A 21,008-nucleotide genomic window follows, 5' to 3' on the forward strand; every position below is an offset into this window, starting at 1 on the left:
GTCTTCTCCTGCATTGGATGGGGCTGACCCATGTAATCAGTAAGATGTTGTGGGAGTGACAGAGTGTGATTTATGAGGCTATATCATAACATACATTGTGGTTTCCCTCTTGTTCTTTCTCGGATCATTCACTAAGGGAGAGGTCAGCTGCCATGTTGAAAGGATACTCAGGCAGCCTATGGAGAAGTTAATGCTGTGAGGCTGAGGTCTCCTGCCAACGTCCGTGTGCATGAGACATCTTAGAAATAAATCCTCTAGCCCCAGTCAAGGCTTCAGATGACTGCTGCTCCAGTCAGCTAAGCTGCTCCTAAATTTCTAATTCACAGGAATTGTGAGATAATAAGTAGTTAGTATTTTAAGCTGTTAAATTTTGAGGTAATTTGTTATATGACAGTAGATAAATATACAGAGGGATCAAAGCAGTGATCCACACAAAAACTGCATTAGAATCCAGGCCTCAATTCTATTGTCTTCATCATTCCTTCGTTTTTCCATTGGTAATCTGGTGTCTACCGTATTATTTGTCAGTGTTTTCCCCAAACTGTTATTTGTTTCTATTCTGGATTTTTTTTTTTTTTTTTTTTGGTATTTGGCAGTGTGTTCATTTGATGGTGATACAGGAAGTCCTTTTCCTTTTTTCTTTTCCTTTATGTTTTAAAAATTGCTTCTATTTGCCCTGCCCAAGGATTTAATAAATATTCAGTTCTTTTTTTAATGATTTGATTTCTGTGTATTTAAATCTTTAATATACTTATAACTTATTCTGATGCATTAATCACTCTGTGGGTGTAACCTTCTAGCCACTTCACTATATTTCCTCTTACATGGTACTGTGTATTGCATGGTAGAACTTAAAAGATTGCTAAAGTTATGTTAGATTACATATCCTTGTTTCTTTTATTTTTATGACCTACTGCTTTGTTAAAGAGGAGAATTTACATTGGTCTATTCTGTATTAAGTCATGCTGATTGTTACCTAATATGTTTCTATAAATTCCTTATCATCTAAGTTTTAAGTGGTTCTATTTTAGACTTTTTATAAGCAAACAAGTCCACAGGTCTGCAGCTTCATACGTCCTAGCTTATTCAGAAACTTTTAACTTACTTTCTGGCATGTAGGATATCACCTTGACCTTCTCTCTTCCTTTGGGTTTGTGTTTGATCTACTAGCTTGAACTTGCAGAAATGTCAACAGTCAATTTTCATTTAATTAATATCCTTATCAGAGTTGACATTCTATCACCCTCATTTATAAGTCTATTAGTAAATTCCCCAACAGTGTTCTTAAGGAAGAAAAAAGACCCACCAGTTCTGTTGATACTTTTCTTGAAGTTTCATTTAAGTTCAAAATAAAATATCCATTTTATTTTATTTTATTTTATTTTAGTAGAAATTTTAGTTGTGGCAAAGTCAGCTTATAATTTCTTTGGTTGGAACTTGACCCAGGAGTTCAGGAAGTCAGGTGACTACATTTTGAGTTGTTTCCAAGCAGCTACATTTGATCCCAACCTGGCATTTCATCTCTACTGTATCAAACTGAGTTAGCATTCATTGGTGGCTCTGAAGTGGAGATTTCTGACAAATCTAGTCATTTGTTTTCCCTAAAGTCAGACCCTTCTTTTAAGCATGGTGAATCTTAACATCTTTTGCTCTTTCAGCTGGAAGATTTTCAACTTGAAAAAAGTTACTGTGGTGCTGTTATATTCCATTCTTGCCTTTATTAGTGAAGTACCCTAGTCACTGAACAACATCAGCTAGTATTTCAATAATGCCTTTGAGCTGGGAGGAGAGTTGCTTCAAATGATTTGTATACTTTTTCCTCCTATTAACATCTCGAATATCTTGTACTTTAATCATTAAAGCAATATTCTATGCCCTGTTTCATATCATCTCACAACTACCCTGTAACATTCACTTCCATGCTTAAAACTTTTCAACAGCCATTTTCATTGCTTTCCTTTAGTTCCTTAAACCATCGATGCTTTCTACTACCACAGGGCCTTTGAACATAGTGCTTCTTATTCCTGGAATATACTTCCTCTTTCTCCCTCTCCTTTCACCAGGTTAATGACTATTCATTCATCAAATCCAAGTTGAAGTATCACTTGCTCAAGACTAGGTCAGGTACTTTTGTTATATGCTCTGAAATGATAATTATCTGTCTTCTAATCCTCATCCACTTGTTTGTATGGTTATTTAATGTTCAGTTCTCCTTCTCGACTACAGATTCCATGAGAACAAGGACTAGCTGCATCTAGTTTGACCCATCACTGTATCCTCTACATCTAGTACCATGACTGGCACACGTAGGCACGCAGATATTTGTTGAATAAATGAATGAATGCTTCCTAAATTATACATTTGAGAACTGAGGCCTAGAAATGTTAAATAGCTTGACCAAGGTCTTATAGCAACTAAGTAGCAGAACTAGGACTTGAACCTAGGTCTTCAATTTCCTAGCTTTGTGATTTTTCTATTAAACACAGTTGCTCTATGCGTCTAAGTTGACCCTTTTAAATTTATCCTCCATCTTAAAGTAGTTGTTTGTTTGGTTCCTTGGAAGTGGCCGGGATAACTGAGACCAACGCCTTGAGTGTGTTGTAGCCTCAAAGTAGATGACAGGTATATGTCAGCATGCCTACGCATAGGAGTGGGAAAAGAGTCTTCCCCTTTTAATCTGTATGTACAGTTTCAGAGAAGTAAACCGAGCTGTGGGAGGTATTATGAAGAGACTCATCAGGTGAGGGCTGTGAGGTCTAAAGAGTATTACACTCAGTCTAGATATAATTACATGTTTGTAGTCCTGAATTTTCTGCTCATTAACTGTGAGATTTTGTGCAGGTCCCTTTACCTCTCTGGACTAAATTCCATCTCTAAAGATGGTGAGTGAGTGAGTGTGTATGTGTGTTGGGGGTGGGGGGGGGTAGGTAATCATTATAGAATTATTGGCAGAAATTCTGACTGCAGGTCACAAAAAGGGCTTGTTCCCTTTTTCCCTCACATTCTTTACTTAGTGAGCTAGAATTGTGCATGTTATTTGGGGATCTAAGATTTAAATGTATTCCATTATTAACCCAGCTCTTCCAAGGGTTTGGGACCAGTCCCACCCATCTTTGAATTATAGCAGTTTTGTAGAGCTCATTGCAGACCATTTCTAATAAGGGAGGATTGAATCCTGGCATGTTTATTTCCAGTTAGAATAATGAAGTGTTAGTGCTGGGAGGGACTTTGAGAGCCAGTAAATATAGCCACTTATTTTATAAATGAAGAAGCTGAAGTTTGGAGAGAGAAAATGGAGCGGTGGGACGCATAACTGAAGACTTTGAAATTTAGGTCCAATATTCTTTTCAGTATACCAGGTGGCTTATTTTACATCACCCTTTATTTTTAACACACTTAAAAAGATTTTTAAATTATCTCTAATATAAGTGATATTTAAATCTGGAAAAAGTTAATGAAGGATTGGAGTCTCTGTTTTCCTTTTCTGATAGAAATATCCTTTGTCTGATTGTAAAAAATAATATATGCTTATTGTAACAAAATTCAATCCATTCAGAAGTACACAAAGTAGAAAATGAGGATTCTCCATGATACCAAATCCCTAGAGACAATCACTGTTAACTTGTTAGTTTGGTTCATGATTTTTAGGCGTTTCTTTCTCTCACACTCTCATATATATAATTCTATCTATCTATCTATCTATCTATCGATCAACATATCTCATTAGCTGTGATATAACTGCATATATATGTACATATGTATATGCTATATATATTCTTTACACACTGATCTTGCATGTATATACCTTACATATTTATACACAAGTTTATATGTACCTTTAAATTATACAAACATGTATTTATATATAAAAATACATAAATTTAAAAATTAGATTCTAATATAGATACTATTTGCATCCTATTTATTTTTCTGAGCAATATTTAAGGGACACATGGACATCTTTTCTTGCTAGTACATCTAATTTATTCTTTTTGTTGGCTAGCTGGTAGTTTGTTTTGTGACTGTATTTTACTTAAACAAGTCTCTCCTGTTGAATATTTATATTGTTTCCAGTCTTTCAATTTTAGGAAATGCTGCAGTGAACATCCTTGTGCACGCATCTTTGCATATTTGTCTGTTTCTTCATGATAAATTTCTAAAAACCACACTTCACATTAGTCATAGTATTTAGACACAAAATTGTATGAGTAAAGCAATACAGTTAGCTAATTCCTGTAGTAGGAAAGGAAGGAGATTTCAGACTGAGTGTGATTTTAAATACAAGGTCATTAAACACATGAACCTTTCCTTGGTCAAGCTTTGTAGTTTTGTAATCACAGTTTTGTAGAACCAGCTCAGTGCACCAAATTCCAGGTCAGTAAATACCACAAGTCCTTTCTAGTTGCTCTGTAAATAGTTGCTTCACTTGTCTCGAGTTCACTGTAAATGGATCTAATCAGGTTAAAGACGCCCAGAGTTTAGGTTATTCCTTCCAGCCCTCAATAGTTATTTTCCCTTCAGCTATTTAATGGAACTATCGGGTTTTGGGAGGAACTACCACTGATGTGTCAAACAGTGAGGCAAAGAGGAAAAATCTTACTTCCCTGCTGAGAAATTGTTTGTGAGGAAATAAGCTGATGATGTCTCTGAATCTCTGAACTAACTTCTTGCGCAAGGGGATCACCAGGAAGAGAAGAGCCCCCTATGGCCTGGGTTTTCTGTTCCCTTTGGTTGCTTGGGCTTTGCTCTCTCTGTATCGCCTATAATATAGCCAGTGCTTTCAGAAGGCATTTAGTAGCTTCCCCACACTCTGAGCCCTAACTCGACCAATGTGGTCATGTCTAAGTTGGAGGATTATTTCTTCGTCAGCATGAATCTAGAGACTCAGGGGATCTGAGAGGGAGGAGAGCCATTCGAAGTCATCTGGTAGGGTGACCTCATGCCTCTGGAGTTCCTCCGACAACAACTCTGAGGGGTCAGACTCTTTGAGTGATGATGACCGCCACCTGTTGGTCTTCAGAATAAAGCTTATATTCTCAGCCTAGTGGTTAAACCCTCTGTGGTTGAGATACAGATGACCTTTCCATCCATATTCCCTAACTCCCCCAAACATGCCCCACACTCCAGTCAGTCTTCAACTTCTCCTCTGTCTTGGCTTGTGCCATTTTCTCTATCTGTTAATGGCATTTTTCTGGCTTAAATGTCATCACTTCAACAATACCTTACTTCCTGAACTATTGTGACATTTAAACTGTACTTTTTTTGGTGACACTAATAATTTTCTATTTCATATTGAAATTTTCTGTCTGTCTATCTTATATCTCCTATGAGAATCTAAACTCTTTGAGAGCAAGATTGATATGACTATGACAGTCCTTTGTGTTCCTCCAATACTTAGGACATTGCTTAATATTTGATAAGTATTTATTACGAAGGTGGATAGACAGACTAACCCAGCCTTCAGCTGTATATGTGTGTGTGTGTGTATGCATATATATATGTATATATGCCTTCCCTATCTATTTCCACAACCTCCAAATGGTTCTTAAGAAGTGCTACCCCTCCCTTGATTTGTATGATCGATAGAGGAGGTATTGTGGGAACCAGGGCAAATAGACTGTACACATACCAGCCCTGGGGGAGAACTTAACAAAGTCATGAAGTAGATGTGTAGTTTTTCTCTCCATTCATCAGATGCTAGTGTTGCATGCAGCAATCTGGCATGGCTGGAAGTCATATTCTGGGAGGGAGAGTCCCACCCTTGGGCTTTGGGGCTTTTAAGCTGAATTTTTAGCAAAGCATCAGCTCATCCTTCCTGCAGTCAGTAGCCAGTAACAATACAGTAGCATTATGAGTTGGCTCCAGCTACATGCTCTTAACTCAGCCTTTATGGTTGGGGGTAGTAGCATCAGCCCCTCTCCTAGAGTGATTAGCAGGCTAGAGTCCAAGCCTTGTGGTTGTAGCTCTATGCCCTAGCAAGCTATTGGCAAGATTTGCCACATCAGCATTCTGGCTCGGGAAGCTGGCATGACTGGGGGACTGGGGTCCAAGAATTGCCATCATCAACCTGGATTAATTGACTTAAGCAATAGGCCACTGATGACTTTCCATGGAACTTTTCAGAAAGCTAACTTCTTTTCTGGGAATCCTGCCTTCCAGGGACAAATTTTGGGTGTGTTAAACCCTTGTCTTAAGGGAAATCATAGAGGTGCAGAGAAGAGAAATAGGTAGGTAGCTGGGGATTTGGTATTTGAGCCAAGATTCCAGTCTTACACGCTCAGAGCGCAGATCTGAATACAGATGTTTTTATTCCACATCCACTCTTCTTTGCAACATCCTTCAGCTCTTCATGTATTTTTTATAAGGAATGGCTGTAGAGCCTCTAGGTGTTGAATATAGTGTGTATAAAGGGATTATTCTTTTTGGAAACAGCCGCTTTGCCTAAGTAATTCCAAAATAAAGTTAAGATTTACTCCAGGCTCAAAAATTTACTCTTCCCTCTGTTGGCTGTGAGGGAGTAGTGAAGACATATGAACGCTTTATTCACTTTACTGCATGTTAGAACTTCAGTTTTATCACCTATTTCAGTTTTTTTTTCCTTAGAAGAATCAGTTCTTGTTTTAAATTATGAATTAACAATTTATATGTTTCAAGCTACACATCGTGTGGATTTTTGCTTTTATTACCCTTGTTGTTTGTGTTACTTCCTGCCATTCCTGGATAATCACTCATAAATTCGCCAAACTGTTTGCTGCAGGAATAACTACGTTCAGCCCCCCACCCGCAGATTCTGGATCAGATTCTGTCAGCAGTTGGTTGAATCTGTGGATGCACCCAAGGATATAGAGGGCCAACTGGACTGTGCCGTTTTTACACACGGGACTTGAGCATCCACGGATTTGGGTATTGTGGGGGTCCCAGAACCAGTCCCCAGGGGATACCAAGCGAAGACTCTTCTTTGGTCCGCTTGAAGGAGAGAGTTACAAAATTGAATCCAAACTCAACTGTGCATTGTATGCCGTTCTGAAATTAAAATGTTTATAAGTCTTTCAAACATGTGGCATTGTGTGAGAAGGTGCCCAAAGCCATGCTCTTGGTTGAAACAATATTTATGATCCATAAAGAGTGAAAGCATCTCCCTGAACCTCTGTGATTTCGCTGAGGCCAGCTTCCACTGTTTTTACCTAGACCACAGACGTATGGGGCAAAACTACCTTGGGAATACAATCTAAGAAAAACCGCCTTTGTTTACACTATTCTTTTTGCTTTGAATTTCTTTTCCTGTGATCTTTGCCTGTTAAAATCTTACTATTGCTCTTATCACCTCTACTACTAAAAAAATATGTAATTAGCAGCTAGTAAGCACTTATGGGCTATTTATGGTGCCGAGAGATGAACACGCGCACTCTCCTTCATTTATTGGTGTATTTTTCATTGCCTATTCTGTGCTTGCACTGCGGACCAGCAAACAAGAAAGATGTGGTCTCAGTGCTTATGGTGCTTTTATTCTAGTAGGGAAGATGATAAAAAGTAAACACACCACAAGATACCATTAGAGAGCAGTAAGTGTCATGAGGAATATGAAATAAGGTAATGTGATAGAGGGTGACTGGGAGCTTGTGGTGGTGCGGGGACTTTTAGATAGAGTTACCTCAGAAGGCCTTTCTGAAGAGAAGGAGACAGCTATGTGAAGAGCTTGCAGAAGAGAGAATTTCAAGACCGAAGGCCTGAGGCAGGAGTGAGCCTCTTAACACCCCCCCTTAAATCACTAGAGCTATCTGTGTGACCTGGTGAAGGAACTTAACTTCTCCGAGTCCCTGTTTCCTTATCTTGCAAAGACAGATTATTTAGCTCCTTTGTAATATTTTCCTTGAGTACTTGCTGTATGCCGGGTACCTTTAGACACAGGATATGCTGCTGCCCTCATGGAGCTCATGTTCAAGCTTAGGTAACGTAAGTGCCTTGAAGAAAACGAAAGCAGAGCAAGGAGACAGAGAGTGAAGATGGGAGATGGGTTATCAGGAGAGTCAGGGGAAGCCTCTCTGTGGAGGTGGCACTGGAGTAGAAACACTGGTGAGGAGAGGGAGAGAAGCAGGCCACGTGGCTATCTGGGAGTGGGGTGGGGAGCATTTCAAGTGGAGAGAACAAGTACCAAAGGCTTTAAGGTTGAAAGGAGCTTGGAATGTTCACGGTATAGGAAGGGGTTGTGTGTGGTAGGACTGTGGTCAAGGAAGAAACCGCATCATGGAGGACCAGGTCATTCTAAGCATGATGAAAAGCCCCCTGCAGGGTTTGGAGTAGGGACGTTTGGGGAGTGATGCTATATACAGTGATGTTGGGAGAATTGAGAGGGAAGGTGATGCACAGCGCCTAGCACAGTACATGCTACACAGTAAGTGCTCACAGGCCTCATTTCCTTCTTTCTTCCCTAGTCTCCCCTCTGTTTCCTTCCCTGTTCCCTTCCTTCCTCCCTCCTTTGTACACCTGTACTTTTCAAATACATCTTGGAATAAGATGCTTTAATTTGCTGTTCTCTGTTTCCTTGTCATCTTCATGTTACACTATAAGTTCCCTGAGGACAGAAAAGATGCCTCTTATTTCTTTGCAAGAGCTATGCCACCTTAGTGCCTCAAAAATTGGTGGAAGGCAGCAAAATGTATTGAACTGGCATTCAAAAGTTCTGCTCCTTGGAGAATGGCAATGGTGCCTGGAGTTAAGATGTATGTTTGGACTGACAGGATCTTCTTGTTTGCACTGAGGAGTCCTGAGTTTGGTCACAGCAAAAAACACCAGGAAGGCTGCAGCAGTACTGTTGTTCACGAAATGGCTTGCCAGTAGTTTGGAGCCAGGTCCCAGTTCCAGTGGAGCTTGAGCAAGTCCCTTACTCATCTGTACAACTGAGATGGTAATCCATAGGATTACTGGGGGATCAAATGAGATCATGTGTATAAAGCTGTAAGTGCAGTAGACAGCTCTGAGTGGTCAATAAATATTACCTAGTATTGAAGGTGCTGTCCTGATTTCCTGCCCTTCCCCCAAAACAATTAGACCAATTCCAGAGTCAGCCTGGAAGCTGTGGAGAAGAGGGAGGGTTTTATCCCTCCTTTGCTAAGTGGGACATTCTACCTCCTTGGTTATAATTGCAATAAGCCTGTTGCAGGGCAAAAAGTCAAGTAACGTAGCTCTGGCTCCTCCTATTTGACCTTATCTACCTATTTGTGCCAGATTTACCTTAGCTCTTTGAAAGCAAAGAACTTGTTTTATTTATCTTGATGGCAAAGAGGAAAGTAACTTGCCTACGTTCACACCTCTAATAAGTGGCAGAGCTAGGCTTTGAATAAAGGTCCGGCTGATTCTGGAGCTTGAGGGAATGGAAGAAAGCATGCTCTCCTGAAAGGCAGCAAACGGAATCTGAGGACCCTACCACTTACCTTGTCATCTGGGAGAAATGCACATGTCCTCTCTCAGGAGGACTAATCACCTTCCTGATCTCCAGTCCAATGCCCTTTCCCTTGACCTTCCCCGGTTTCATTTTCCACATGTACCAGTCAAAGGTCTGGTAATAAGTCTCTGACTTTGTACTGCATTTTTATACCTAAGGGATGATGCACATGCCTCAGGGTCTTATAGCTGACGTGGGTCTTTCAGGTGACTTTTCTGCTGAGAGATCTTTGTGATTATTCCTAGGCACCAATTTCTCCCAATACTTGATAAAGCCACTTAACATTGCCAAGTAGTCACTAGAGTGTGTTTAGTTCAGCTGGGAGATACCTTACATTTCAAAATCCTTTGCTCACCTTCTAAGTTCTTCTCTATACACCCTTCCCCCAGCCTTGCTTTTTTCTTTCATCTGCTAACTTCTGCTTTTAGTCCCATCTGTTCTTCCTTTCTTTGTTTTATCTCCAGTGAGGACAGGTAGATAGGAGAACATACATCTGAAATACAGATTTGTTGTCTGGGAGAGATCAGAGGATTATTTCCTTCTCTTCTCTTCTTTTCTTTCCCTTAACAGCATGATCACATCTTGGTTCTTTGCTGATAACTTTTCCAGGCTGCCAATTAAAAGGTTGGATAATGAGCATTTAGTGTTCTGGTGATTAAGACCTCCCCCACCTCACAGGTCACTGCCACCTGAATTAATTGGCACCTTCTCAGCTGGAGTTCAATTCTCACATGTCTTATCCTGCAAAGAATGGCATTCAGAGATCTCTATAATCCATCATCATGCAGTTTTCCCAGCCCTTCCTCCCTCTAACTATACCACTCATCTTTTGATTGAGTGATTTACCCTTTGTCACTCTCTCGCTATGTGATTTGCATCGCCATGCACTCTGTTCCTTTTTTCCCTTCTGCCTGGAATGTTGTCTTTGTGACTATAGAATTAGGAGACAGTCTGCATTTAAATCATTGCTACCAGCTCTGCAACACTAGTTGTTTAGCCTCAGCTTTCTCACCTATAAAAGGAGATAATAGCTTATTCACCTCATTGGATAGTTAGGAAGATAAAATAAGGTAGTGTAAATGGTTTAGGAGAGTACCAGGCCCATAGTAAATGCTCACTATTAGCTCTGTAATTTTCCATTTAAACCTGTTTAAATCTCACTGCTTCTTCAGGCCCCCACTAAAAATACACTTTCACTTCCTACACAAGTAGGAGGTGACTATCTTTTGACTATCTTCCAGTCCAAGGTGACCTCTTTCTCCTGATGTTCTTATTTTGTGACTTGTATTTGGTTGATCTGAGATTATGTTCAAATTCCTCACTACAAGTGAAATGCTCTTAGAGGCAGAGACCTGAGCCTCCAGCACAGAGCCAAGGCACATCTCTATAGAATGGAGTTGTCATTTGCTGCCCCTGAGTTCAGGGAATTTCATTCTGTTGATGTTAGGTTCCTGAGTGTTCTACTGATTTAATAGTGGTCATTTCTCACGTCAAGACACTGGTATCCTGGATGGGTTGCTTCCAAGAGTTCAGACTGCTACGGCTGCCACATGGAGTCTGTTTTAAATCAAGGGCTGAGCTATTTGGCAAGCATTAGTAAGGCCTGTTTTGGGCCACTAAGGTCGTTTACCTTAGGCATGTTAAAATACAGGATGTTTTGAAAGAACCTTTAGGGTAAATCACAGTATCATCTATGTGCATCTGCAGTTAAGGTTTACAAAGAGAAGTCTGGTTCCTGATTTATAGTAGCAGTATCATCAGACTTTTTTTAACTGTGAGAAATTTCACGTATATTTTACTTAACAAATACCTATAATTAGGTCTGAATTCAGAAAAGTGAGCTTCTATTTGCATAGAATGACATTAATTCTGCATTCTCTCCTAACAAGGTTGAAAGAGAGGATTAATCATGTATTCATGCAAAACCAACTCACATGAATCATTTATTTATCTTGTTCTGCTAATTTTGCAGAGCTTATTTGTACATGCCTCAGGTTCCAGATAAATGAAAACTCTGAAGGTGATTTACCCTCTACAATAAAGACATGATGGTCATGTAAACAGGATGTTTCCTATAGGAAATCAATGGGTAACCATGGAAATGCCTCTACAATGGGAAATTCTATTTCCTTATGAACAAATCATCAGAAAGATCAATTGTAAGATGAAAGAGCTTTGCCTGGGCCTTTCACAAAGGCTCTCGGTCTATGACAGGGAGAAAACGTGCACATTAGTGCTCGTCAGGAATTATATTAAGCTATGTTGAGAATGAACATCATTTTTACTTTCTGAAGTTTGGGCTGGAATTTATTGAGCACTCTTCTCAGAGGTCTAGCTAAGAAACTTAAATCTAATGACAGGAAGAATGGTCCAGGGGATAGGATGCTTGAATTCTTCACCCAGCCTAACTTCAAGCAGCAGTGAGATCTTCGACAAGGTCTTTGAGCCTCAATTTCTTCATGTGTAAAATGAGTGAATGGGACTAGCACAGGGATGGCAAGAATGTTGCTTGTGTACTCTCATCTCAGTTTCCCTTCCTTGGAAGATATTACTAATCAATTATGGCACTCGTTCTCACTGAGCCTGGACAGGGTCTCAGAAACCTTATTAATATATTTCTCCAGGCAGCTGTTCCCTACATGTCAGAGTTGTCATGCGGAAGACATCCATTTGCCTCTGTTTGACCTTCAAGGCTCATGTAGCCCTGACATTATAAGACTTTGCAAGCTATCTACAAGTATAGAATGTCTGTTCATGTCCTTTCAGTTAGACTTGAACACAAAATCCAAATAACAATTAGAAATAGTAATTATATTGTCTGTATTAAACCAAAGGAATTGTTGGATCTCAGTAATGAGTCAAAATATTTATTTCAATGAAAAAGGTACTTTTGAATCACTTACTGATAAAAGTGAAACGGCATTTGTAGTGCTTGGCAGCTGTCCACATTTATTATCAGCTCAGAGACACAAATACCAAATTTGTTTGCTATTTATATGCCTACTCCTTTGTCAACAGTAGAGGGCAGCACAGTTATCTTCAAGTATCTTCTTGGGGAGCCATTTGCATATGTACATCAGCACTGTGCACGGTGGATCCATGATATGGGCTGCAGTGGGTTGCAGTGGAAGAGTAAAGAGTTTATTCACATGTCAAAAGAGCCACCTTAATCGAGTCTCCTAGATTCGAATTGTCTTTAGGCCTTCAAAAATGACCATTACCCTCCTTGTACAGTATTTACATGTTTTAGCATTTCATGTTGATTCTTTTTATTTTAGTCTTACTGGTGTTTTTTTTAAATGTGTTTTTTAAATTTAAATGACAATTTTTTAAATTAATTAATTAATTTATTTTATTTATTGGCTGTGTTGGGTTTTTGTTGCTGCACACGGGCTTTCTCTAGTTGCTGCGAGTTGGCGGGGGGGGGGCTACTCTTCATTGTGGTGTGCAGGCTCCTCATTGTAGTGGCTTCTCTTGTTGTGGAGCACGGGCCCTAGGCTTGTGAGCTTCAATAGTTGTGGCACATGGGCTCAATAGTTGTGGCTCACGGGCTCTAGAGCACAGGCTCAATAGTTGTGGCACACAGGCTTAGTTGCTCTGTGGCATGTGGGATCTTCCCAGAGCAGGGCTCTAACTCATGTCCCCTGAATTGGCAGGCAGGTTCTTTACCACTGCGCCACCTAGGAAATCCCTTACTGGTGTTTTTTTTTCCTCTTATTGCTTGTCTCATCTGAGAGGCAGTGTTATTTAGGCCAATAGAACACAGCTTTTGGCTTCTGAAGGTGTAGACTTGATTCCCAGCTCTCTCTTGCTAGATCTGTGACTTTGAGCCAGTCATCTCTCAGAGGATTGGGATTCTCCATTGTTAAGCAGAGACAGAAATACAAAAGGTTTCCTACCGTCCTGCAGGGTTGTTGTGAGTATCAAATTCAATCAGTACATGTGAAAGCATGCTCAGATATAGGTTTTAAAAATAATTATTAATCTCTTATGCTGTCATTGTTAATATGAATCTAGCTTTTAATTCAAATGTATTATAAACATAATTTTTAGAATTTCTTTTTGAATTATAGGATGGTACCTGTAAATGGGTAGTCTTGGCAGCAAGGTGTACTGGCAGACCCTTGGCATGGAGGGAGCAGGATGGCAGGAACTGGTGTAGCTGTAAGGGCTGAACCCTGAAAGGGATTGTCAAGGATAGACAGGGTTCGTGTGAATGTTTACTTTATCCTGAATAAAGGCTGATATTAATATCTCAAACCTATCACACCTAACATGTCTTTCCAACAGATATTTGGTAATGCCCACTTTACCTTCAAATATAATTCATGGAGAGGAAAATCTAGCTACACATATAACTTCACACAGAAAATAAATTAGTATAATGCCCTAATTTTAATGAAAAGGACTAGCAAAGGTAATTTAAAATAACATAAGATATATTTCAATATGTAAATACATGGGCCTGGTTTCACTCAAAGACGTAACGAAGCACTCACATGTTTGTACCCACATGGAGAATGGAAACCACAAATGCAGACTGATACAGAAGCTTCATACCTGTGACTCAAGTACCAAGAATGTCATTCCATTTTTCGTGAAATGACTTTTACAGCAATGAACAATTCTTGGTAAAGGTCCCAACCAGATGGGATAGTCTCCACTTCACTTACTGGCTAGAAACTGTTCCGGAAAATTTGTTAGCTATTAGGACTTGCTGCAAAACATACTTTGAGATTATATGTAAAACGAAGTTAGCACCTAGCCTCAGATAGTTACAGAGAGGCTTTTCTCCCTTCATGAATGTTCAAAGAGATATGGTACAACTACGAGTAATCCTTGTGTGGGGCTGTCCATTGCATTGTGGGATGTCTATTTTCACTGGCCCCACATTCTAAATGCTAGTAAAAGCAGGGTGATGTGAGAGGAGGCAGCTTCTACTGTGACAACCAAACACATCATGCACAATTTCTAAACACTCCATTGGAGGCAGAACCATTACAATTGAAAATCATATAGCAGCTTGGGCATGCCAAGAGTAAAGGTGGCCCAGCCACCGACTAGATGTAGAGAATGGAAGCCAGCCCTGAAGTGTACAGGTGGCAGTGCCTGGGCAGAGTGCCCGTGCCCCATCCAAGAAAGCTAGGGTTCCAGTGAGAGCTCTAGTAGAGAACAGGAAACCCAGACAAAGGTCTAGTTAAATGGATTAGACTGGTGGGTAGAGTGGGATTAAGAGGAAGGATGCAGCTCAACAGACATACAGCTGCCCTGGGCTCACAAGTCACTGAAGCCCAGGGTAATGGCTGCAGGACTAATTCCATACTTGGCTGTTTGTGGGGCTAAGCGTAGTGATTTTTTTTTTTTAAGCTCTTTATTGGAATATAACTACTTTACACTGTTGTGCCAGTTTTTGCTGTACAACAGAGTGCATCAGCTGTATTTATACATATATCCCCATATCCCCTCCTTCCTGCCATTCCTTCCCACCCTCCCTATCCCAGCCCTCTAAGTCATCCCCCATCATCAAGTTGATCTCCATGTGTTATGCAGCAGCTTCCCACTAGCCATCTAGTAAGCATAGTGATCTTGATCAGCCTTGATTCATATTTACTCAGGCACCCCACAGAGCTGGCTCACAGACCTAAGTCATTGTGAAGTCTTCCCTGAAAACCTCTAGAGAAAGCAGGGAATGTTTCCTAGAAACATTAGGGGAAAGTTACACTTCGAATTGTAAAATAGTGACCTACTGCGTGATAATAATCTCTTACATTTGTAAAGCATTTCATAGTTGTACATTTATCTTAAATCATTCATGCCTTCTCATGCCCAGTAATTTAATATTGTGTTGGATCATTTATTATTAGCCGTCTAGTGAGTTCACTCACATTGAGGTATTAGGAGTTTCACATACTATCCTCCAGGGGCATTGCTATTGAGAAGGAAAGACCAATGGTTTTCGTACCGGACTGAATTGGTTTTCCATGTTGTCTATGTTTTAGAATCACTTGGAGAGATTTAAATGTATATATATAGATGGCCAGGGCCCTCTTCAGGCTATGTAGATTCAGAAGATTTGATTACAGATATGCATTTTTAAAAGGTCCCACAAGTGATCCTTTCAGCAATGAAGGCTAAGGACAGCTTTCTTAATGTATAGATTCTTTTTTCCGTATTAGAATGTAAGCATCTTCAACTGGAAATTCAGTTAGCACACTTCATAACACCTAGCTAAGTAAGTGCTAGTGACAAAGTTCTTAATATTTGTTGAATGTTTGATTAATGTATTGCACTGTGGCCTGTGTATGTGCAAATGTGTGTGTGTGTGTGTGTGTGTGTGCGCGCGTGCGCGTGCGTGCATCATTTTGGAGCAGTGTGGGGCTTTTATAAGACATTTCAGTTTTAAACCTCACAGGCCATTGTTTACTTCTTGGATATTTAAATCTGATCCTAATCCTACTTCTCTAGCAGGTTAGTAGTTCTCCTTTCTCCTTTCCTTCCTTCCTTCCCTCCTCCCTCCTTCCCTCCTGTTGTCTGTCTCTGTCTGTCTATCTAGCCATCTATCTACCTACCTACCTACCTACCTACCTATCTATCTATGAATCTATCTATCAGACTGAATTGTGTATCTCCACTCCAGATTCATATGTTGAAAACGTAACCTCCAGTGTGGCTGTGTTTGGAGATAGCTTCTTTAAGGAGGTGGTTAAAGTTAAATGAGATAATAAGGGTGAGGCCCTAATCCAGTAAGACTGGTGTCTTTATAAGAAGAGGAAAAGATACCAGGAGTGCACACAGAGGAAAGGCCACGTGGGACATAGCAAAAAGGTAGCCATCTGCAAGCCAGGAAGAGAAGCTTCACTAGACACGAATGCTGTTGACACCTTGATCTTGAACTCCAAGCCTCCCAAGCTGTGAGAAAACAAATTTCTGTTTTTTAAGCCTCATCGTCTGTAGTATTTTGTTATAGCAGTCTGAGCAGACTAACACAGTATCCATCATCGATCTATCATTCATCTCTTACTGGTGTGTGTAGCACTTTGCCTGCCAGGTAGTAGCTTCTTTCCCATGAATTCAAAGACATCTCAGAAATGACCAAGTTTTTAGAATTATTATTAATAGCAATTCCAGGCACTATTGTTCTTGCTTTTATATTGCAAAGAGAAAGGGGTTATGTAAAGGATTGGAAGTCCTAGGTATTTTTCCATATTGAGTGGCACACAGTTTAATAACACAACTGCTGACATCAGTTGCTGCTAATGAGATATTTCTTTAACTCTAGGACTGACTAGCTAGAGCAGGTCAAAGGAGAGGCAATGTCTGCAGGCATTTTGGTGCATAATGAAGTTTAATAAAATCTTTACTTTTAGGAGTGGTGGCTATGCTTCACCCTGATAATTCATGAGAAAAACAAATTGAGACAATAAGGCCGAGAAGCTGAGGGTTTGTGCAGCATTAATTTCAGTTTACTGTCTCATTGCATTTTTTGTCAGTAGCCTCATTTCCTCTCATTTTCACACTTAGCAATGAGTTTAACACCTTTGTAATGGATTACATGCCTGGTGATGAAAGAAAAACCAGACAGTCATTTTCTCCCCCTTACACTCGTGTTTAATATGTCTAAATTATACCTAAAGATCTACCTTTGCTGGCCACCCTTTATGAGCTCTAAGAATGTAACAAGGTCTGAGTTTATGACTCTGTCTAGGTGGAGTTTTAAATCAATGCCAAAGCAGTTGTATGTGAAAATCTTTGGATAACAGTTAGGACTTCATTTTAGTGGGAAGGTTTCCCTGGAGGTTTCAAATCTGAAAATTGTTCTTCCACTTATGAGTTATATATGTGTCTATTTCCTTTGAGGACTTGTACTATGCATGTTACCTCTCTTTCACCCTTAGCACTTAGATTTTCATCTAAAAAGTCACTCATTCTCTCACATGTTTATCAAACGTACAATTATTTAAAGGTCTGCTGTCTTTGAGACCTTTACAGACTTGTTCAGAAGATAGACGTGTATGTAAACAAATAAATAAAATGCTCTTTAGCAAGGGATATAAAAATTAGAGCACAAAGAAAGGAATAATAAGCCCTCCTGAGAGGTTGGTAACGTTGGAGCTCCTTCAGGAGGGACAGTGGGGCGCTGGCATGGAGGAAGAGGGGAAGGGCTTTCCTGACTGGGGCACAGCTTGGATTACAGCAAGAGGAGCATGGTGATGCCCTTGAGAAGGCCTGTGGAATGCAGAGATAACTTACATGGTACAGCTGTGAGGATGCTGTATCATGTCAGGTGTGTGTAAAAGCAAAGGCTGTCTTGTTCATGATGTGGAATGTCTTTCATGCTTTATGTTGGCTGCCTCTCAAACATGCCGTTCACACCCATCCCTTTTTGCTCATGGTTCCTTCTGCCTCATCCTTTGAGGCTTAACTCCCCTGTAAAAGCTTCTTCCCACTTTCTTAGAAGTTACTGCTCTCTCTTCCATGTTCACGTTGCTGATATTGCTGTGCAATGACTGTATAGCTCATTATTTATTTTGAGTTTCTCCTTGCTGGATTGTGAGTCCTTCAAGTGCTAAGACTATATGTTGTTTTCTTTTTGTATTCTTACTGTCTATCATATAGCCTGGCCAACAAGGTGTGCTCAAAAAATGTAAAATGAATATGAGAATGACTTCTAACACTGCAAACAGAGTAACTTTTAGAGGAGAAGCAGTTTGATGCAGTGAGAAGAGGTCTGACGAGGATACTGGAAACTGAAATCTAACTTCACATTGCTTCTTTGTGCTAATCAGCTGTTTGCCAAGAGGCCTGCCCTTTAACCTTCCAGGGCTTGCTTTACGCTCACATGGATAGAGCCATATCTTATCAGCATAAAGCCAGCAGAAGTGAAATGATCTCCTGAGGTTCCTTCTAACTCTAACAGCTGTGATTTTAAGACATATCTGATGAGTTGACTTTGTATTTACTCACATTTTCTTCTTTTTCCTTTGAAGTGGCAGGAGATTTTATTATTAATCTGCTTAACTGTTCTTATCAGTAATACATGGAGTTTTTTTTTTTTTTTTTTAATCATTAGGTATTAGTGAAAGGAGCTGAAATCCTGTGTTTGTGCTCTGAATAGTCACAGGGTCAAAAAGGATGTGGAATCATCTTTAGAATATCTCACTGTCTCTAGGCAGTTCTCAAACTATGATCTTATGCAAAAGCAATCATATGTTGTTTTCTCTGCACTGGTGTATTAACATTCTATGTCCAAGAACTTTCTTTTTGAGTTGAATTTTTAATGAATTGATTAGTAGACAGATGATTAAAATCTAGGCAAGTGTGAATAAATCATTTTATCAGTATTCACAACCAAAGTCCTTTGAAGTTCACAAGGATAAAGGAAATAACTCAGGAATTCTTTTTCATCTAATTTTCATTATTAGGAAAAGATGGCTAAACAAGTATATCAGGTAAAAAGAGATGATTTTGTAAAATATGCAATTCATCAATGAAGTATTGAAACAAAGTGAATATTTAAGATATTGCTTTCCAGTAATTACATCAGTAATGTTATCTAGCTGTTCTGATATCTGGGCAGATTATGACTCTATTCTTTTCTTGAAATACATTATTATTATTAAGTGGTATTGTGAACAGAGCCTGTCAGTAATTAACATATACACTAATTAACATGTACACTAACGATGTATTTTCCTAATTGTCAGGGGTCATAGATATTTGAAAGAGGCAATGGTGATGAGAAGGTGAGAATGAGACCTCAGGCTTCAGGGCATTTAGGTGTTATTCAGAACTTTGGAGAAGGTGATAGGTAGCAGGTCAGGGCAGTGAGGGTGGCAGGTCAGAGCCCACAGAGGGGCTGACTGGGCAGGAGGGCTGAGGAGACAGCCTTTGGCTTCACTGCATTGAGTGGTATATGGCAGGTTAACCTGACTGAAAAACTATTGGTGTCTTTTTTTTTTTTTTCTAGTTTTGTTGAAAAATAATTGACAGATATCACTGCATAAATTTAAGACATATAACCTGATGATTTGATTTAAATATATTGTGAAATTATTACAACAGCTAACATCAGTCCTTTCATATAGACACACTATAAAGAAAGAAGAAAGAAAAAAAATTTCTCCTTACTGTGGAACTCTTAGGATTTACTCCCTTAACAACATTCCTGTATATTATACAGCACTTTAAACTATAGTCTCCTGTTGTACATTACATCCCTAGTACTTATTTATCTTATAACTGGAACTTTGTATCTTTTGACCACCTTCCTCCAATTCCCCCTAGCCCCACCCTCCTCCTCTGGTAACCACATGTCTGATCTATTTTTCTATGAATTTGGGTTTTTTGTTTTTGTTTTTTTAGACTCTCTATATAAGTGAGATCATACAGTATCTGCCTCCCTGACTTATTTCACTTAGCAGAATGTCTTCATGGTCCATTTACATTATTGCAAGTGGTAGGCTTTCCTCATTTTTGTGACTGAATAATAGTCCATGTGTATTTATACCACAATTTCTTTATCCATTCATCCACCAATGGACACTTAGGTTGATTCCATGTCTTGGATATTGTAAATAATGCTGGTATGAACGTGGGGTGCAGATATCTTTTCAAGTTAGTGTTTTTGTTTTCTTTGGATATATTCCCAGAAGTGGAATTGCTGGATCATATGGTAGCTCTATTTTTAATTTTTTGCAGAACCTCCAAACTGTTTCCCATAGTGACTATGTCAATTTACGTTCCCACCAACAGTGCACAGGGGTCCCTTTCCTCCACATCCATACCAGCTTTATTATCTCTTTTCTTTTTGATGGTGTCTATTCTCACAGGCAGGAGATAATATCGCCATAGTTTTAATGTGCATTTCCCTAATGACTAGTAATGTTAAGAGCCTTTTCATGTACTTGCTAGCCTTTTGTATATCTTCTTTGGAAAAATGTCTGTTTAGTTCCTTTGCCCATTTTTCAGTTGGGTTGTTTATGGTGGGTTTTTTTTTTTTCTCTGTTGATTTGTTTAAGTTCTTTATATCTTTTGGATAGTAACCCCTTATCAGACATATGGTTTGTAAGTATTTTTCCCATTCTGTAGGTTGTCTTTTCACTTTGTTGATGGTTTCTTTTGCTATATAGAAGTTTTTTAGTTTGACATAGTCACACTTGTTTATTTTTGATTTTGTTACTTATGCAAGGCCCATGTCAAGGAACTTTATTCCTATGTTTTCTCTTAATAATTTTGTGGTTTCAGATCTTATATATTTAAGTCTTTAATTCATTTCAAGTTAATTTTTGTGAGTGGTATAAGATATAGGTCCAGTTTCATTCTTTTGAATGTGAATATCCAATTTTCCCAGTACCATTCATCAAAGAGACTCTTTTCTCCAGTGAATATTATCGGCTCTTTTTCAAATATTAGTTGACCATGTATACTTAGGTTTATTTCTGGGCTTTTGATTCTGTTCCATTGGTCTATTTTGGCTGTTTTTATGCCAGTACCACACTGATTTTTATTACCATAACTTTATAGTATATCTTGAAATCAAGCAGTATGATGCCTCACGATTTGTTCT

This window comes from Hippopotamus amphibius, chromosome 13, assembly GCF_030028045.1.
Source record: "Hippopotamus amphibius kiboko isolate mHipAmp2 chromosome 13, mHipAmp2.hap2, whole genome shotgun sequence".
Classification (NCBI taxonomy): domain Eukaryota; kingdom Metazoa; phylum Chordata; class Mammalia; order Artiodactyla; family Hippopotamidae; genus Hippopotamus; species Hippopotamus amphibius.